The following is a 19,567-nucleotide window of genomic DNA, read 5'->3' as shown; positions in this document are numbered from 1 at the left end:
CTTATGTGTACTTTATGAAATGTAATGTTATTAATTAATATTTTCCCATTTCATCCAAATTTAATGATTAAAATTCTATTTTAATAAATTTATTTTTGTATATTGTTTCTCAGCATTGGTCTTCATTTCTAATTATTCAGCTTTTATATTTTCTGGAGGAGAGGTCGCTTGCTTTACAAATAATGTACAGGGTTAGACCGGTTAGAATTCCCACCAGCAAAATGCCTGATTGCACTGATGAATAGTTTTTAAGATATTTTCAAGTGCATATTGTATTTCTTGACATATTTATGGAAAATGATTGTACATGGGTCAAAAGTGTATATAAGGTTTACCCAGCATTTTGAAAATACACCTAGCTCCAAAGTGATTTAAATGTATATTGATTAGCTAAAAGTTCCTTTTCATTGTGAATAAAGACTGCTTTCAGGAAATCTGCCAGATATTATACAATGAGACTACTAGTGAATGTGAGTTTTCCCTCACTTAGCAAATTATTGTTGCGGATGTAACAACATCCTTCTTTAACTGTCATTTGAAGAAAAAGGAAAAGATGAAGGTGAACAGCAAAAAAAAGAAAAGACAGAGAATTATGATAGTTTAATAGGCACTCTAGCTTCCCTGACTGAGTTTGAGTTTAATGCGCTGTGTAGGTGGATATGTTTCCAGATGAGGTCTGCTTTTTGTTCTTTCTAGTTATGAATATTTTGTTTATAACAGCATTTTCTTTGAAGTACTTTTCAATGATTATACAAGATTAGTATATCATAATATAAATTTTAATAAAAGAAATAAGGGAGTAGTTTCTAAAGTTTCTTGTGCATTTAAAAACTCTGCCTCATACATTTATAAAATTCCATACCGACATTTTGTTTCTCCACATTGGTATAATCCTACAACTTATGGTGAATGTTCATTATCTTTCTGTTGCTCTGATAAAACACTATGACAAAGTAAATTACAGAAGGAAGAGTTTATTTGGGTGTATTGTTTCATACGGATAAAAATCCATCACAGAAGGGGAGGCATGGTGACAGAGGAAGCCAGAGCAGAAATCTGAGTATTCATATCTTCAATCATGCTCAGGAGGTAAATAGAGAGAAAACTGGAAATGGAGTAAGATTATTTGAAACGGGGAGAAAGAGGGTCCCCTGGAGGGTTCTTAGTCTCATTCATAAAAGAATGTAAGAATGGACCCAAACGGAAGCTCTTACAATTTTATTAGAATCTTAAAGAAAAATCCTTAGGGCAGTCAACCTGGTAATCTTGGCAGCTTCCTTGAGGAGGTGAATAGTGGGAAGAACGAAAGAAAGCCATGGAGCCATGCAGGGTTAGAGCCTATGGAGGTCAGACACATGGCTGACTTGCAGCCACATGGCTGGGAGAAGGAAGCTTTAGAGAAAAAGTGAAGAATTGCAAGATGCTAGGGGCAGCCCAAAGCCTTAGAGAAAGCATGTTTAGTAAGAAAGGCATGAAGGAAAAAAGGAGAAATTAAGCTTTCCTGAAGAGATCAGCAAAGCTGACAGACTTACGGAGACCTACATGGATGTGGCTGGTCTGGAAGTTTTTCAGGGATCTGAGCTAGTTCCAGGCAGGAAATATTCACTACCTTATGAACACACCAGGTATTCTGCCCATCTTTTTACCATAACTTAAGGTGAAGCTGCCACTCCTGGGAGTGGTTCTATCACCAGGTAATTGACCAGTGAGACTGGAAAAGTGGATCCTCCAACAGATAGACTAGACATTTTTCATAGACTGGACCAGGTCAATTTATGGGGGTTAATGATACTCCATGAACTCTAAAAGCTGCCCCCAGTGATGTGCTTTTTCCAGCAAGACCTCATCTCTCTAAACTTCTACAGTGTCATCAACTAGGAAGAAGTATTTGCATACATGGGCCTATGGGAAACATTTCTCATTTAAACCATTACATGATATTTTCTTTTTGATTAAATAATTAGAGTTTATAAAGACCTATGATTAGTATGTGATGTCTGAAATTGAATAGTAAATGTTAAATATAGTATTACACATTAAAATTTTGATTTGATAAGTGGTTGGTATAGTAACTAAGCTGGCTACTTGGCAAGTGAGGAGTGGGAGCATTGAGTTCATAGATGAGGAGCAGAGTGATGATTTGCACCTTAATTTTACTGTTGCTGTGTTGTTGCATTAAAGTCACACAAGGCAGCCAGGACTTCACCACTGTTCACTGTGAGAATAGGTGTCTCTCATTAAGGCTGGAAGCTGTTTGTTTGCTTTTTTATAGATATAAGAATTTAGAAGGAAGTTTTTTGATGTCAGTTTAGTTAACCATTAGAAACAAACTCCCAACACAGAGTTACTACCTCCTCATACATGGGTTGCTAGCCAGGCTCATAGAACCAGGCATTGCCTCTCTCCCATGGGGTAGGCATTGTATCCAATCAGAAAGCAGTTGTTTACCTCCACATAATGCAGAGTTTCATGGGCACCAAAAATGCAGAGAAGTGATGATTATGGGCCCATTCCTAAATAAGTCACTTATACTATCTGCTAGGCTCAAGAAACATGGTGGAAGAGGAAAGGATTATGTAAGAGTTCAAAATAAGTAATATGAAAGGCGATGGAATGCCGTTTTCTAGATTTCATGCAACCACTCCAATCATTGGTTCTCAAAAACTATGATTACCTGTACTGTGCCAATATAAGACAAGGCCTATCAAGGAAGAGGGAAGGGATCATGGGACCCTACTTTTTATCTCTGAACTATTGGCTAGTAATGGATTCTTGGAGAGGTGAAAATCACCATTTTTAGTTGTGTACCCTCTGCTGATCCCACTAGGCTCCAATGGATAGCTCCAAACTCATGATCACACAGATGGCTGTGATTACTCTCACTGGGTCACACATACAAAAATAAACAGACTTGAACATGAGAGAAACATTTGTAGTAAGGGAGGAGGGTGGATAGTAGTAGTAGAGAGCTGGGGAGTAAAAATGGTCAGTTTGCATGGCTTACATGTGAAAAATCATAAAGAAAGAAGAAAATCACACATGGATCTCAAGTCCAAATATTAGCAAGTTTAAATTTCTAAGTGATAATTAGAAAAATTAGCAGGTAGATAGGTTTAGTAAGATTCAAGTTACCTTAAGCCCATGAGGAATATGTATAGTTTTGTGTGAAGTGTGATTGAATCCTATACACTGCCTACACATGAACACTTAACATTCACACATATATACATATACTTATTTCTGTGTGTCTACCATGTGTACTCATTGCTGATCTGTTAAGGAAACATATAGAATAGTTTAAGTGTATTAAAGTTAAGAAGATTCAATTACCTTGATAAATAATCTATTACAATATTAAATTTATCCTTTGTTACATATATTAGGCAGTAATTATATCTGTTAACAATCATAATTATATGTTCTTTATTTCAAATTTTAAGCCATAAACTTCTTTATCTTCTCTAATTGTATTTTAACAACACCAAAAACTGCAATAAATTACTCTGGAGAAAGAGTGTCCTTTCCTGACTCCTGATTTTAGTAAGACTCCTGTAAGGCTTAAAGGTTGATTTTTGCATAATGGGTTAATATCTACTGGTTCTCATTTTGTGAAAAGGTTTTTAAAATCAAGAATAGGTGTTGAATTTTCTCAAAAGGATTCATGGAGACAGTTATTTGATATAATGAGGCTTTTAAATTCATAACACTAAAATAATCAACATATGCATATAAATTTAGAAACTCAGGTCATGCTATAAGGTCACTGATTTACTGACAGATGTTGGGGTCATCAAGTGGCTGCTCTCCTCCGGCTATGGCCACTCTCCTGCTCTCTTAGTTCCCCTGATCAGTCGTCTGGTCCAGACCCCAGGGCTGGTGAGGAGACTGTGTCAGCGGAGCTGCATTCAGACACAGGAGACCAGGTTCAGTGTTGGTTTATTGCAGGAAGGCACAAGCTTATATAGGGGTAGTGGTCCAATCACAGCACAGCAAGTAGTTTAAAGGTGAGGTATCCAAGGGTGGTGCACAGTACAGTAAGTAGTTTAAAGGTGAGGTACCCAAGGGTGGTGATTAGGGAGTGGCGCACTCTAGGCATCAGTCTCATGATGTGCCAATGGGAGCAAAATGTCACAAGGCATTCCTTGTGGCTCCAGCAGTTGGGCTGTTGCCTCAGGCCTGCTGTATGGCTGTCAATAAGACTTTCACCCTAGGCGCAAGTCTGTCTCCCACAAGGTGTTCTCTGTTCTAGTCCTCAGATCATACCAGCTTGATTCCGTGTGTGCCTGGATACCATCACTCACCCCAGTCCTCTAGAGATGATTACACTTTGGGCGTTGAACAAAGGGGAAAAATCTGTCCTTATTTGTGTGTGTTTGTGGGTGTAAGGTATGCACCTGTGTGTATGGGTGCATTTGCCTATGCATATGTGAGTAAAAATGTTGATTTTGGATGACTTTCTCTGTCCCTCACCACCTTTTTTTTAAGATATGGTTTTTCACTGTCCTGGAGCTTGTGGGTGTGGTTTCAGCTAGATTTTCTGGCCAATGAACCTCCTGGATTAATCTGTCACTAGCACATCTCCCTGAGCACTGGGGTTAAAGGCACATATCACCATAGCTGGCTTTTTTAAAATGTTTTGAAAATGTCATACATTCACATAATGTTTTGATCAAATCCACCCCATTCAGGTCTTCGTGCTTGCACAGCAAGTGCTTTGCCCACTGAACATCTTCCAAATCCTCTTATTTTATGTTTTAAATGGAGTTCTCTAGCTCCTATGTTGAGAGTGCACTAAAGAAAACAAAGGAAGATACTAAAAGGATTTCAGGATTCACTGAAACAACACAGATAAAAGATAAAGATAGTTTGGAAAATGTACTTACTGAACTGGTGTTTAAAATATATATAGTACATCTTTAGAGATGTAGAAAATTATATTTATAAAAAGCTGATTAAAATAACCTTCACTGCTCTGACTACATAAAGTAGAAATTAATTTAACATGTCAATTGTTATCTTCAGATGTTAGGCCCAGTCTGTAGAGGTTTAAGAAAGGCTGGTATAGAGCAGGGCCACTTCTGGCTTGCAATATGAAGTTTTGTCAGAGCATAGCATGTCCCTTTGTGGGACATGTGATTCTGTACTACAGTAAGCCAGGCATACCTGTGTTTCTCCTTTGATCTGAAGCCTACACACCAGAGTTTCTGAGATCAAGAATATACCTAATATTAAATATCCTACTCCTTGCTGTAGACCATTTCTTTGTTCCAGGAAACTAAAAATAAAAATCTGACACCTTGTTCTGAGACTGTTTTTAAGGCTTGAATGGATTATAATTTTTTTTTCTCCTTTTTATTAAAGAAGGAAGGGTTTAGTTTGGCTTATGAGGATACAATCCATCACAGCAGGGAAGTCATGGTGGCAGAAGCATGTGGTATATGGTAACATTACATCTGCAATCAGGAAGCAGAGAGATATGAATGCTCTGCTCAGTCAACTTTCTGCCTTTTATTCCATTTGAGATTCCACCCAATAGAATGCACCACCCACATCTAAGATGGACATTGCCATCTCAGTCAACCTAATCTAAATTATACTTTACAGACATGCCTAAAAGCTTGTTTCTGTGATGGACAATATATATTAATCACCCCAAATGCTATGAAGGCAGCCTGTTCCTCATAGCCCTAGCAGGGGCAGACCCTGTAGACACCTTCATCATGTGCTCTACCTCCAGTATCTCTGCTACTTGAGTCTCATTCTGCGGGGCTTTGTTAGGGCAGACTAGGGAAACTAATATTTGGAGCATTTTATTTGTTTGTTTTTTAATGTATATTTTATTGAATTTTTTGTGCATTTCATTCAATACATCTTAATCATTTAGACCCCCTTCCCTATGTGCATTCCTCCATAGTATGCCCACCAGATTTCATCCATTCTGTCACATATACTAAGGCTTATGGACTCAAGTTTCTGTACCCAGAGATCCCTAGGTGTGAGTTCATCCACTGGAACCTAGTCAACCTATTTAGAATCACTCAAAGAATATCAACTTTCCCTCACCCAGCAGTGATTGGATCCATCAATGGTTCATTGGCTGATGTTGGGGCCTCCTGCTCATGTCCCCAGTTCTATTTTGTGAGGTGACCTAAATTATGAGCAATTAATTGCAAAGAGGTTGTTTTCCTTATTTTTTATTGTTCTTTGAGAAAAATCATAAAATGCATTTTGATCATATATATCTCCCTCCATCAAATCATCCTACAGCCACATCCTATTCCCTGCCCACCCAACTTAGTATTCTCTGTATTTTTTTAGTCAATTGAAACCAGTTTGTATTGACTATATACACGGGTGTGTGGCAATGCACTCGTCTTGATCTACCTACCATGGACCACACTCATAAAAAAGACTGACTGTCCCTCTTCCAGCAGCTCTCCATTGCCAATAGCTCCTAAGTTAGGAGTAGGACATGGTGCCCAAATTTCCCTCTCCATGCTTGGATTTTGTCTGACTTGAGCTTGCACAGTTCTTTTACATGTTGTGACAACTGCTTTGAGTTCATATCTGCAACTGCCCTATTGTGTCCAGGAAATGCTGTTTGATCATAGCCATCCAATGCCTCTGGCTCTTACAATCTTTCTACCCCCATTTCTACAAAGATCCCTGAGCCTTGAGAGGAGATGGTGTGATACAGCTGTTAAATTTAGTACTAGTATTTTACAGTCTCTTATTCTCTGCACCTTGATCTCTGTGTTAAGTGCCATCTACTGCAAAAAGAATCCTCTCTGATGAGAGTTGAGAAATTCACTAATTTGGGGATATAACAATAAGTAAAGAGTCAGTTTAATACTATGTCAATTTATCATAATGATAATAGTGTGCTTTCCCTTAGGGAGTATGACCTTCCTAACCATAGGTCCTTGACCCTGATAATCATGCCAGGTATGAGTTTCATTTTATAAAGCAGGCCTTAAATCCAATCAGAAAGTGGTTAATCACTTCCATAACATTTGCGCCACTATTTCGCCAATCATAGAACATGTGAAATCTAGCTTTTACTGACCTGAAATTTTCATTTCTACTGGCTAGCCTTCATTTTGCTGGAAGGTACTGTTAACACTACCAGAGGAAAAAGTAATCATCAATTTTACACAGCTGAGAACCCTCCGAGCTACAATAATAACTCACCTGGCAACCGACCTCCTGGAACCTTTCTTTTATCTTCATACTTTGCCTCTAGAATGTACTTCAATTGGACTAGTAGGTGGAGAGTAGGCTTGTTTATAGTGGATGATTTTATACATATGAACCAGAATGAGCACATGTGCCCATGTATGTGAGCCCTTCATTGTATGAAATACAGATGACTGCAGTATAGAGACAAGATGGAGAGCATTGAACTTTCGTTTGTGCTCCAATTATAAACCCTCTAATTGCTTTGGAACAAGTCGATAGCCAAACAGAAAACAAAACCCTCTAGTGAACACCTGTAGAGGTGGGTATAGATCAGATCAACTTGCAATGAACAAAAACTCTCTAAAGTTGTCAACTAAAAACGCTGTGGGAGAGTACGTGGCGAAAGGACACAGTATGCCAGATTATAGCTTCTGCCAATGTTATTTCTCTTTATAAAGGTGAGCTAAAACAGTTATTCTACTAACACTCCCAAAACATTTAGGCAAATCTCTATTTCTGGGCACTGTTTTGAGTAGTTTTGCTATTTCTTTACTTTTCTTCTCATATTCTACAGGTTTTGGATCTTCAAGAATTTATGAGAAAGAGGATTCTGCATTTATAAGAGTTTTAAATATTTGGAAAAAAAGCTGACTTAATTTTAATTAGATTACACTTTTTTCTTATTAGTGACACATAAAAATACCTCGCAACAAATAATCTCCCCAAAGCTGCTTCTGCATGACTTTAATCATCTTATTTTAACTCTATTATTTACTTAAACTGATTCCTTTCTCTTTCTCATTAAGTTTCAGTAAACTAAAATACTGTGCTCTTAATGAATTCGGAGATAAACCATCACTTATCAGCCTGTCCCAGATTTTCATGCATTGTTAGATTCTGGATAAAATTATGTGTTCTTGTTTATGCATAGGTGCTGGCATGACTATTTAGGTTTGGGGGTCAATTTAAAAGATGTGAGATTTTTAAGTAGGGAAAAATAATCCATTTGCCTAATATATTGAGTACCCATGAATATATTAATCCTGTACAAAGACAGTAGATTTTGTTTCACATTTTAGTTATGGTTATCAAAATTGTATAAATGCCTACAAATATATTCATTTTTGTCTCACTTTTTCATTTAATAAGGTTTATTTAAAAAAACAACAAAGGAGATCTGAGGATATAACTTATTCATAACATCCTTGCCTAACATGTGTAAGTCCATGCATGGGTTTGATCCCTAACACTGCCACAGAATTAAAAAAAAAAATGAAAGGAAAGAAGAGAAAAAAGAAAATGGAAGGAAGGAAAGAATGAGAAATGCTTTTTGGACTGGGACTGGAAAAGCTACGGCAGTAAAGAAATTCGGTAGAGTCAGTGTGTAGAACACATCTTGTGCCAGATTCAGCCACTTATTACTTAAACATCAGGAAGTGTCTGATTTCTTTTCTTTCAGTTTTTTTTTTCCTCTGGGATTGTGCTTGTCTGTTTGTTTGTTTTGAAAATGTGATGAACAAATCTGAGTTCCAGAGATAATTTTTATATATGAAGTTCTGTTTGGAGGCTGAAGGTTCTGAAAGAAAGACTAAGGATTAGAAAGCTGTTAATACAACCTTCACCAGGGAACCTAGTGTGGGCCGGAATAATAACAGTGGAAAGATGGGAAAGAAAAGAGAACCAATCAGAGACAACTGTTGGTTATAGGGATTAGAAATGTTTATTCTGAAATCAGGCACCACACAGTTTCAAAATCAATGAAGAGCCATTGTCTGGTCTAGAAGTGAAGTTTCTTCCTCTTAAAATTTCCTTTAACACAGGTCTTTGGATGAAGAAAAAATCCTATGTGGCAAAAGCAATAGTGCACTGTCCTTGTGTTGGGTTATAAGTGGTGGTCCAGCATTAATGTGTCATAGATATGACTTAGAACAGTAATTAAAAATAATTTCATATTAATTTGATTTCAGACTTTCCAAGAGTAAGGATTAAAGAGTAATAAATGATCAATATTCCTCTAGTGGTATAGATGTAGCAGTAGCTTATATAAATATTTGAGGACTGTTTCCTGATTTTAAGATTTTGTTTTTCCTCAAGGAAAATGTATAGCATTTAAACTTACTTGTTCCTAGTACATAATACATCTATAGTGTTCATAATATAATTCAAATCAGATGATCTAATGAAGTGCATTATACAGAAAGGCCTATATATAGTTTTTCCTCATTACATATTTATCAAGAACTTAGATGCACATTAAATATTTCTAATAAAAACAAGTCTTTTTTTAAGTTAAATAATTTATCAATTATTGCCTTAATTCCTGAGTGACTGATGTCCAATTTAGAAAGTTCTTTTCTGCACCTATGTCTTGCAGAGTGCTGCACATATAGTCTAACAGTGTCAACATTTCAAGTTTTACACTGAAGTATTTGATCTGTTTGGAGCTGACATTTTTGCGATGTCATAAGTGTACATATAATTTCATTCTGTTACATGTGGAAATCCAATTTTGCCAACACCATTTGCTAAAGATGGTGTATTTTCTCCAGTGTGTATTCTGGCAACTTGTAAAATATTGGGTGGCTGTAATTGTTTGCACTCACGTTTGGGTCTTCTATTTTGTTCCATTGATCTACAAGTTTGTTTTTATTCCAATTCCATGCTGTTATTATGACTAGGGCTCTGTAATATAGATTGAGGTCTGGTATGATAATTCACTTGCTATTGCTCTTTGTACTCAGGATTATTTTGACTATTCAGTGTCTTTTGTGTTTCCCTATGAATTTTAAGGTGGATTTCTATTTCTATGAAGAGTATCATGGGGATTTTGATTTGGATTGCATTTAATCCATAATTGCTTTTGGTAGGATGGTCATTTTCACTATATTGATTATACCATTCCTTGAGCATGCAAGGTCTTTCCATCAGATAAAATCATGAAATTTGTCAGTAAATGGATGGAACTGGAAACTGATATACTAAGTTAAGTAGCACAGATTCAGAAAAACAAGTGACATATGTTCTCTCTGATTTGTAGATCTTACCTCCAAATCACTAAATGTGAGTATACATTGTGATATAACTGTACGATCCAGGAAAATGGAAATGAGCTATGCAGCTAAACGTAAAGACGAGCTTGAGAGAGACGGATAATAGGAGACAGGTGTTATTAAGGGATAAAAGAGGAAAGAGGAGGGTAAGTTTAACTGGGAAGGGAGTAAGGAGGATTACACATGGGAGTGAGAAGAGAGCTAATGTTATGAAAAACCAGTGGGAAATTTATTAGTTCAAAGGCCTGAAAAATACACATACTATATATATGAAAGCATGTGTATAGATGAAGGCTGTATAACAAACAAAAAAAAGTGCTCGGCAGGAGCAACCCCCTTTTGAGTTTTTGGTCAGTGTAGTCTAAGAGACTTGCAAAATAACTCGAGCTATTGCCACATCCCTTGATTGCCACTCAGAACTTGAAGCTAATACCCTTTTGCAGAAAGCAGACCACACTTCGATCATAGGACTTGTTGCAGTTGAGGTGGAACTGCCCAGACAGCCTCCTCCCTGTAGACCAGGTCTCATGGTATCAGAGGATAATAACATACAAGTTGCCAAGGGAGAAAACCAACCAATATCCCACACAGTGGCAAGGCCTAATAAACAGCAATGAATGGCCCAGTAAACTATTATTATTGGTGCAGTAGTGGCACTTTTATCTTGGGGATAATCAATAGCTGTCTAGTTGGAATTAAGGCCTGCTCAATGGGAGGCAACTCATGTGCAGTACTGTAAACTTAATTTAATACACAAGGCTGGAGTGGGCATAGATCCTAGAGAAAAATCTACCTTGCCACATCCCTAGACCAATCTAATTTCCTATTTATTCTAAATATACATCCTCATATTTACAGACAAGTGCATCTTTCTGTCCTCCTTTCACCCTCATCGAAGAAGCCCCACCCACCTTGTGGGCCGCACACACTGCAGTGCTTGAATAAATAGCTGTGAGTGGGACCCAGTGGACTCTGTAGGCTGCAGACAGGCAGACAAGGTTTGTCAGTGCAGTGACTGGGTTGAGGCACTGCAGTACTAGGAGACACAAGAATTTAAGAGATTATTTAGGGGCTGAAGAGATGGCTCAGCAGTTAAGAACACTGACTGTTCTTGCAGAGGACCCGGGTTTGAATCCAAGCACCCACATGAAGTCTAACAAACTGCCCTTAAGTCCAATTCCAGGGGATCCGACAGCCTTTTTGTCTTCCGAGGGCATTTCACGACATTGGTGCACTTACCTACATGCAGGCAATACACAGTACACATAAAATAAAATAAAAAATATTTTAATAAAAAGAGATTATGTCATCTGAGGGGGCTGGAGAGATGGCTCAGTGGTTAACAGCACTGGCTGTTTTTGCAGAAGACCTGGGTTCGAATCCCAGCACCCACATGGTCCTCTGCAGCACTGCATGACATGGGTGCACTCACATACATGCAGGCAATACACTCATATACATAATATAAATAATAAATAAAATATTTTTTTAAAAAAAGATTGTTATCTGAAAGGAACTTCTTTAATACTATTGAGGATCATTCAGTTGGTCTTCCTAGAAAAGAGGATCTCTAATTTCACTAATAAGAATGGGAAGGAGATTAGGAAATCTCAAAACAGTTAACTGATTACATAAGTAAAACAGGTGGACAAGTTGTGAAAAGCCCAGATAAACTATGCAAGGTGCTCTACCACAGAAAGAAAATTCATTATCGGTTTCCTAATCCTTGTTACAGGAACAAACAGTCCACTAAAAATGTGGGCCATGACATGGAAAATAAAGAAAATGATCTGATTTGTATGGGCCACCAGCCTAAAAATTATGCCATGGTAATCAAACACTTTTTATTAATTCCACTGATTCTGGTTCTTCATAGACAGAAAAACCATCGCCAAAATATAGTCAGGTTTTTTTCTGAGGGTTCTCAGGACCATGAAAAAAATGTCCCAAGTTTTGTCAGCAGAAATTGGAGATAGAATGTAGCTTTGAGTTTCTGGAGAAAGAGAAGTGTAAGTGAACTTGTATTTGGTGAGGATTGAAGATCTTGGAATTGTAGTGGATCACCATCCTATTCTAAGCAATAGTTTACAGGAAGAAAAGCAATATATCTCACTTGTTTGCTGTGTAGACTTACTGCCTCTAGTAAATTCATTACTTAAAAGCAAATTGGAATAATATGCAATAGCCAGTTTAATACTACTGAGGATCATTCAGTTGATTTCACAGTAGACAATTTGGCTTAAATTGGATTCAAACCATCGTAAAAAGGTGGTGGTCAGAACACTCACCTAAATCACAAATTATAAGTAATAGAATTATTAAAGTTTTATAAAACAAATTAAGTGGATTATGGGAACAGTAAAACCATCTTACTTTGGTTCCAGGATATGCTGGTAATATAGATAAGGATGTAGATGCTTAATTATTATAGCTGAATTCAGAGACTTAATCTTTTTCAAAAGTATTTGTTTATTCAAAACATCGCTGGATTATATGATTTCCAAAAGTAGGTACGTCCTGAGAATTGTGAACTCTGGAAGAAATGAAACCATTTCTTTTCTTTTAAAAAGTCACATAATAAAACCACTAATGAAATCCTAACAGTCTACTTCACATTGAAGTTGAAAGACATCCAGAAGGAGCAGCTTCAACTTCAATGAGGCGAAAGTGTACTGTGGAGACTGTTTGCCTTTGCTGCATGCAGAATTTATAGGAGTGTTAGGTAGAAGTGTGTATAATCTCAATGTAATCCTGCACAAGATATCCTATATAGTATGTGGAAAAAAGATATGACTTATTTTTATGAGCTACAAAGACCAATCATCATTAATTTTTATTGTTTTATAAAAAAGCACTTGAAAGTGTGCACCTGTTTTCTTTGGTTGAAAAGACTTTGAAAATTTAAAACATAATAGTAAATCATTAATATTAAAATCTTTGTTCACACTGACACTGTATATTCAAAATGCCTTAAGTATTCATGATCCAGTATCTCTTTTTTTTTAAAGAAAAACTTTAAAACAACCATAATTCTGATATGATAAAATTACATAATTGAATCAGGCATTTACATTCATGTAGTGTGTTATTGAAATGCATTTCTGACCATTTTAAAAATTTGAGACTATTTTATTATCTCTGATACTTTTTGACAGAATCTTCATATTATGTTTATATGTATGTGTTATCCTAATATAAAGGTAAACAAATGTATTTATATGGATGTTAACTGGATATGTTCATGTAGTTGGCTATTTTCATTTATTATTGTATGCAAATTTATAATGTTTTCCATTTCTGTAACATTAAACTTCCTTCATTTGAGTAAAAAAAAAAAAAATTAGTGAAAGAAAAAGATGAAACCCAAAGTGGAAAGCACCTCATGCTCATGAATGGAAAAGAGGAATTTTGTTAAATTATCCATGCTGCTCAAAGCAATTTAGAGGTTTAAGGCAATCGTTCTTTCACATATTTATAATAAAGAATGCTAGAATTAACATGGGACCATAAAATGCCTGAAGATGCAAAGTCTGTTATTTATAATGTTTTCCATTTCTGTAACATTAAACTTCCTTCATTTGAGTAAATTTACTGAATATTTCTATTTTTTAATTCTAATTTTATATGATATCTATTTTTTCACAACATGTGCTTTTGAAAAGTTACATATAATGTTTCAGACTTGCTTATAATTAATGCTGATATTTTAAGTTCCAACACATTACATCACTACATCCTCTAATGGTTGGTATAAAATTTTTAAAAACTGTATGCGTTTTTTAAAAAATACCATTTTTAACGTTAATGAACTTAATTCTGGAATGTCTTTAATACTTATGAATCTTATCTGTCTTAAAAGTAATTGGAGTTTAGTACCACTGCTGCTGGTTCATCATTTTCTTTCTGTAGAAAATCTGGCAAGCATCCAGGCAAAGATACATTGAATTTTTCTTCACATTCTGATGCAGGTCTTTAATATTTATTCACTTAGTGACCACTGAGAACCACCCCCTCCAGTTTCTTTCCTTGCTCTAAAAAAAAGTGTAATCCCAGCACTCGGAGGCGGACAGGTGAAGCTCTGTGAGATGGAGACCAGTCTCTTCTACATAGGAAACTATAGGGAAACCCTTTCTCAAAACAAAACAAAACAAAACAAAAAACAAACAAACAAAAAACTGTTTACAATGTTGCTTCATTGAATTCTATTTTTATATAGCTATATTCTATTTATGTACTCACAGTGAACATCAATTGTAGTAATTGATTACGTCTTTAGACTAGAACCATTCCAGATTACAACATTTCTGTGATTTAAAAGGTGAAGTAGTTATAAAGCCATTTTTCAGATGTGGGGATTATAATCATGTACATGCATCATCTCTGTGATTCCTTAAGATGGAGAAATGCATCCTTTCATTCCTCTTATTCCAGCAAGGCCACAAGTCCTGAAGATTCCATAACCTTCTCCAAACAGTGCCACCAACTGAGTAAATGTTCAATCATTTGAGCCTAAGGGGCCACTTTTCGTTCAAACCACCTCAATAGGTTTTAAGAACTTGTTTGATGCCCAATATTTTTTTAGAGTCTATATCACAAAGGGTTCAAGCTAGTTGCAAGTACATAGATCATGAGACATTATAGTCAGGAGGAAGATACAGTAGGCAAAAGAGTTAAGCAAATATATAATGTGTTACCTATCAATATTCTGTTTATAAGTAAAGCTGGGATGAGCTACTGTGAATTTAAATAAGGATATCAGAGAATGCATTGATCAGAAGAAAGAATTTGAGTAAAGACATGACTGCTGTGGGAGGGCAACTGTTTGAGGAAAGGCAAAGGAAATCTTTGCAAAAGTCCTGAGATGGAAATGTTTCTGGTATGTTTAAAGAGAGAACAATTCCACTGTAAGAGACAAGGAAAACTGTGTAGGACTTTGTAGGCAGTAACTCTTTGCTCATCATTTCTTCTGAGTGAGATCAGTAGCCACTGGAACCGTGAGAGTGATGTAAGCAGGGTCAGCAGTGAGGTGTTGTGAGCAGAGAAGCAGTGGGGTACTGTTGCCGGGAACAGCAGTGGGGTGACCTGATTATGGTGTGAACACTGGTTGCTGCTTTGAGAACAGACGGAAGTTGGGCAAGTACAATTATTAGGACTGTTTTTGACCTTTACTCTGAAGAAGCTTTATCTGAATTAATCTGATTATGAATAGCTAGAAGTCAGTATCAGAATTGCCAGGTCAATTAACAAACAGAAGTGGCAGTTGAGAAATTGGAGTCAACATAACAGATGAAATTCCGAAAAATTACTGTTCAAGTATATGGTTTGCAGAGCAGGAAGAAACAGGAACTTGATTAGCACAAATTAATTTATGACTTTTGGCACCAAAACATTTTCAGATAAATGTATTTTTTAAATATTTTATTTCTTAATTTTATTTTATGTGTTTGAGTATATTGCCTGCATGTATGTAAGTGTGCACCCATGTCATGTAATGCCTATGGAAGTCAGAAGAATACATCAGATACTCTGGAACTGAAGTTAAGGGTGGTTTGTTAGACCCCATGTGGGTGCTGGGATTCAAACCCAGGTCCTCTGCAATGGCAGCAAGTCCTCTTAACCACTGAGCCATGTCTCCAGCCCTCAGAGGTAAATGCTGTTTAACATAGATATTGAATACGTATTTTTTTGTATAATTTCAAAGTTATGCAAATATTTAATGGTCTTCATTTAAGTAATATTATGAAATAATTTCATGTGACGTTAGAAATGGCAGTTTCTATTTCTATTGCAGATCAAGGGAGCATATTGTTAGAATGACAAGACATTGGAGGTTGTGTACTCAAAACAGTATTGTGCGTAGAATACACACAATTGTATCTTTGTTCTAGACGTTGTCAACTGAACTCCCTAGAAGTTTTGTAGAAATGTGCAAATACACTGAAAATCTGCACATGCCTATGGAAATTGTTTGACACAACTGATGTCCTTATGTTTCAAACAAGTTACTTCCAAGTTCCGCCTAAGGTAGGTGCTAGTGTGTTGCAAACACCCACAGGATAGGCAGGATGGTTATGACAGGTATTATGGCAGTTATAAGGACAGCATTTAGGTCAGAGAGATCAGAATGCTAGCGCTACCCTGTGCTAGCTATGTGACCATGAGAAGCTTATGCAATCATTCTAAGCTCAGTTTCCTTATGTACAAATGATATCTACAGTATCTGTTTCATACAACAGGTGAAAAATTTAATGAGCTAATTACATAAGCAACCCAGTAGACAGCAAATTATATAATAATGACTCAGCTATGGGTGACAGTTGCTTTACTACTTTTGTAACTTTAGTTTAAGAAACTAAATATCACAGTGCCAGCCACACATAAAACAGAGTGAGCTGGTTTACACATGAAGACAGATAACTGCGTAGTTGCAAACAAGAAGGTACTAAATGTATTTTGAGGAAATAAAGAAGATGTTATAAATAGGGAGCAGAGTAGTTGGATTTTGAAGAGAGAGCAGAAGTTTCCAGGAGGGGATTATCCTTCACCGTTTCATTTATTGCTCATCATTTATCAGAACTATGCTAACAACTGAAAATGCAATCCTCTATCAATTTTGTCCAAGATGTAAAAGAGAATCTTGAAAGAATCATCTGCTGAAATGATGTGAATATGTGTTCATTAAAACTTCCTATAAATAAGATTGCATGAGTATAAAAGGTGAGAAAAGGTGATTTCATTTGTAGTCACAAGAAAATGAGAAATAAACTCATTAAAGTATCTATTTTATATGCTGCACACACTTATGCACCTCTTATACAAGTCCTCTGAAATATGTTTTCCTCATTTGATCAGGAGCAAACTTGCAGGAACATTATTTATCTTATCTAGTCCTTTAAATTCCAAAGCATAGGATGGCAATATGAATATGGTTGCACTTACCTTCAAAGAGCAAAGGGAAATTGCAGATTTGCTATGTGACCAACAGGAAATCAGACCTGAAATATTTGTGTGTGGCATCAGTGACAGCAATGGTGGTCTCCATTCTTCAAAGGACCAGCCAGAGTTAAGTAGGCTGAAGTGCTCAGTTTAAAACGGTTGTGTTCTTTGGTATAAGGGTTCCTGGAGAGGACTAAATAACAACACAGATGGCAGAATGGGGGAAGAAATAGTGTTCTAGTGAGAGTATCAAGTAGATATTTAAATAAGTACAGGGAATCATCAGGGACCCAGACCCAGAATTTCACAGTAAAGAGTTCCTAATTTTTTATTAGGCTGCTCATGCATCTGTCAGAACTACCTTGTCAAATGGACTTTCCAATGTCAATTGGAAGTGCTAGATCCTTGTGCATGAAAGAGCTTTGTAAGCTCCAGGTCTTTTCAGGAAAATAATATAAAGTCTCTGATAGTTCTGAAGCACTGAAATTGTTATTCTATGTTATTTCAGAATAATTACTAGAATATTCTTCTGCCGAGGGAACAAGTTGTGGATTTATGTTAGTAGTATCAAGATGACGTTTGCCTTTTTTACCGACTCAGGGAGAGGGGGAATTGTGTTTCCAGAGGAGAGAATGGTGCTAGGATATTTGGTCTCTATGTATTAGTAACTGATCTTGAAGGATTGTTTTAAACACATTGGACTCCACTCTCCTCATTTATCTAAAATGGGGAAATGACAGTTTTATAAACTTAATTGTTTTAAATGGGATCTGATGTAAAGTGTTTAGAACAAAGCCTTCCCACTGATCTAGTAGATGGTAACATTTCTCCTGTTCTCTGCCTTTCTGTTTTCCTTCAACAATATAATTATTATATCTGAACCTCTACTGCCAAGATGGTGGTTTAAGAAAAGAATGGATTTTCCTAAGAAATTGCTTTAGAATGTGCCTCTCTACTCTGATGTAGGTTAAAAGATAAAGAGAAAATGAGAGTTAATAGTTGATAGCCCCTTTCTGGCATGATCAGCAATTTTCTTAGCTGGAAGAACAACATTTTTGAAAAAGTGTTTATGGTTATTGTTAATAGAGGGAAGGCAGATTTAGAACAGGCTCCCTGGAGGAAGATGATAGGACCATGGTGGAAAGGCAGAATATATGTCCTTGCAGATCATGTGCCATGAGCTATCTGTGGAGTTGCCAGAACATGCAAAGATCAATATGTCAGAAGTACTGACATTCTGGAGACTCCCTACTTGCTAGTTTATAGTAATGGCTTGCATCCAGTAATCCAAAAGCATTAACAAAGACTATAGCATCATAATTGGCTTCTTCCATTTTCTGGGCTGCAGTGCATTTTTTACTTGCCCAGATAGAAGCACATTTGTAAATTCCTATTTTCTGAGTCAGGATAAGGAAGGTGTTTCATCTTTGTGGTAGTCTCCTCCATATTGATATCAGTGTAGTTATGAGAAAATGTCAGAAAATATTTGAGGGGCATTCCCCAAAACATGTCTCTGTTAAAACATGTTAAAAATTGGGTCTGGAGAGATGGCTAAGTGGTTAAGAACACTGGATGCTGTTACAGAAGACCCAGGTTCACATCCCAGCATTCACATGGCAGCTAACAACCATCTGTAACTCCAGTTCTAGAGACCCCTTCTGGTTTCTGCAGGCACTGCATGACTTAGGTGTACTTACATGCATGCAGGCATAGTGCTCATATGCATAAAAAAAATAAAATTTTAAAAATCATATAAAAATCATGAAAGAAAGAAAAATTATCCACAGCATATTAGATAAAGAAGAAATGATGAAATTGCATGTTCTACTAAATCAATATAGTGGGACAAAATAAGACTAGGAATAGAACATTTGGGATACCTGAAATGATGTGTAATTTAGTTAAAAATTCTTCACAAATATTCCTTTCCTTGATATTATGTACCCTAATTATGCATACTACTACTACCTGAAGAAGGATGAAAGGCATATTACAGCTCTGTAATGTCTTTGTAATTCATTTGCAAATCTAAAGTTATTTTCAACTATATTTATGAAAAAAAATCACTAGGATGCATACCACAGCTTGATCTCTTGAATCATGCCAACGTTGTAAATTTGTATGAATAATAATCACACACTATATATAATATATAATATATATATATACATAAAACATGTGAAAAAGGAAATTCAGCATTATTGTGGAAGGAGAAGGAAGTTCTGCAACTAGAAGTTTACGTTATTTATCTAATCATCAGAAACATACATGGGAGCATATTTAGATACAAGTCAAACATGAGGAATGGAACGAGCATTTTTATTGTTCATCTTTGTTACATTTTCACATATAACTGATAATGCTAGGCACATTTTATTTATGTACATATATACATATATATA

General features: G+C 36.2%; 1 protein-coding gene and 1 pseudogene across 24 annotated transcripts in view; both read left to right on the top strand.

Annotated features, from left to right (window-relative positions):
• The window catches only part of LOC108491726, a 96,313-nt pseudogene extending 83,635 nt beyond the window's left edge, over positions 1-12,678 (top strand).
• The window catches only part of Ppfia2 (PTPRF interacting protein alpha 2), a 580,223-nt gene that overhangs the window by 286,970 nt on the left and 273,686 nt on the right, over positions 1-19,567 (top strand). The gene's annotated exons all lie outside the window — the stretch shown is intronic.

Source organism: Nannospalax galili, unplaced genomic scaffold (genome assembly GCF_000622305.1).
Source record: "Nannospalax galili isolate Female #2095 unplaced genomic scaffold, S.galili_v1.0 scaffold390, whole genome shotgun sequence".
Lineage (NCBI taxonomy): Eukaryota > Metazoa > Chordata > Mammalia > Rodentia > Spalacidae > Nannospalax > Nannospalax galili.
The sequence above is the reverse complement of the archived record's forward strand: the minus strand, read 5'-3'. Positions and strand labels throughout refer to the sequence as shown.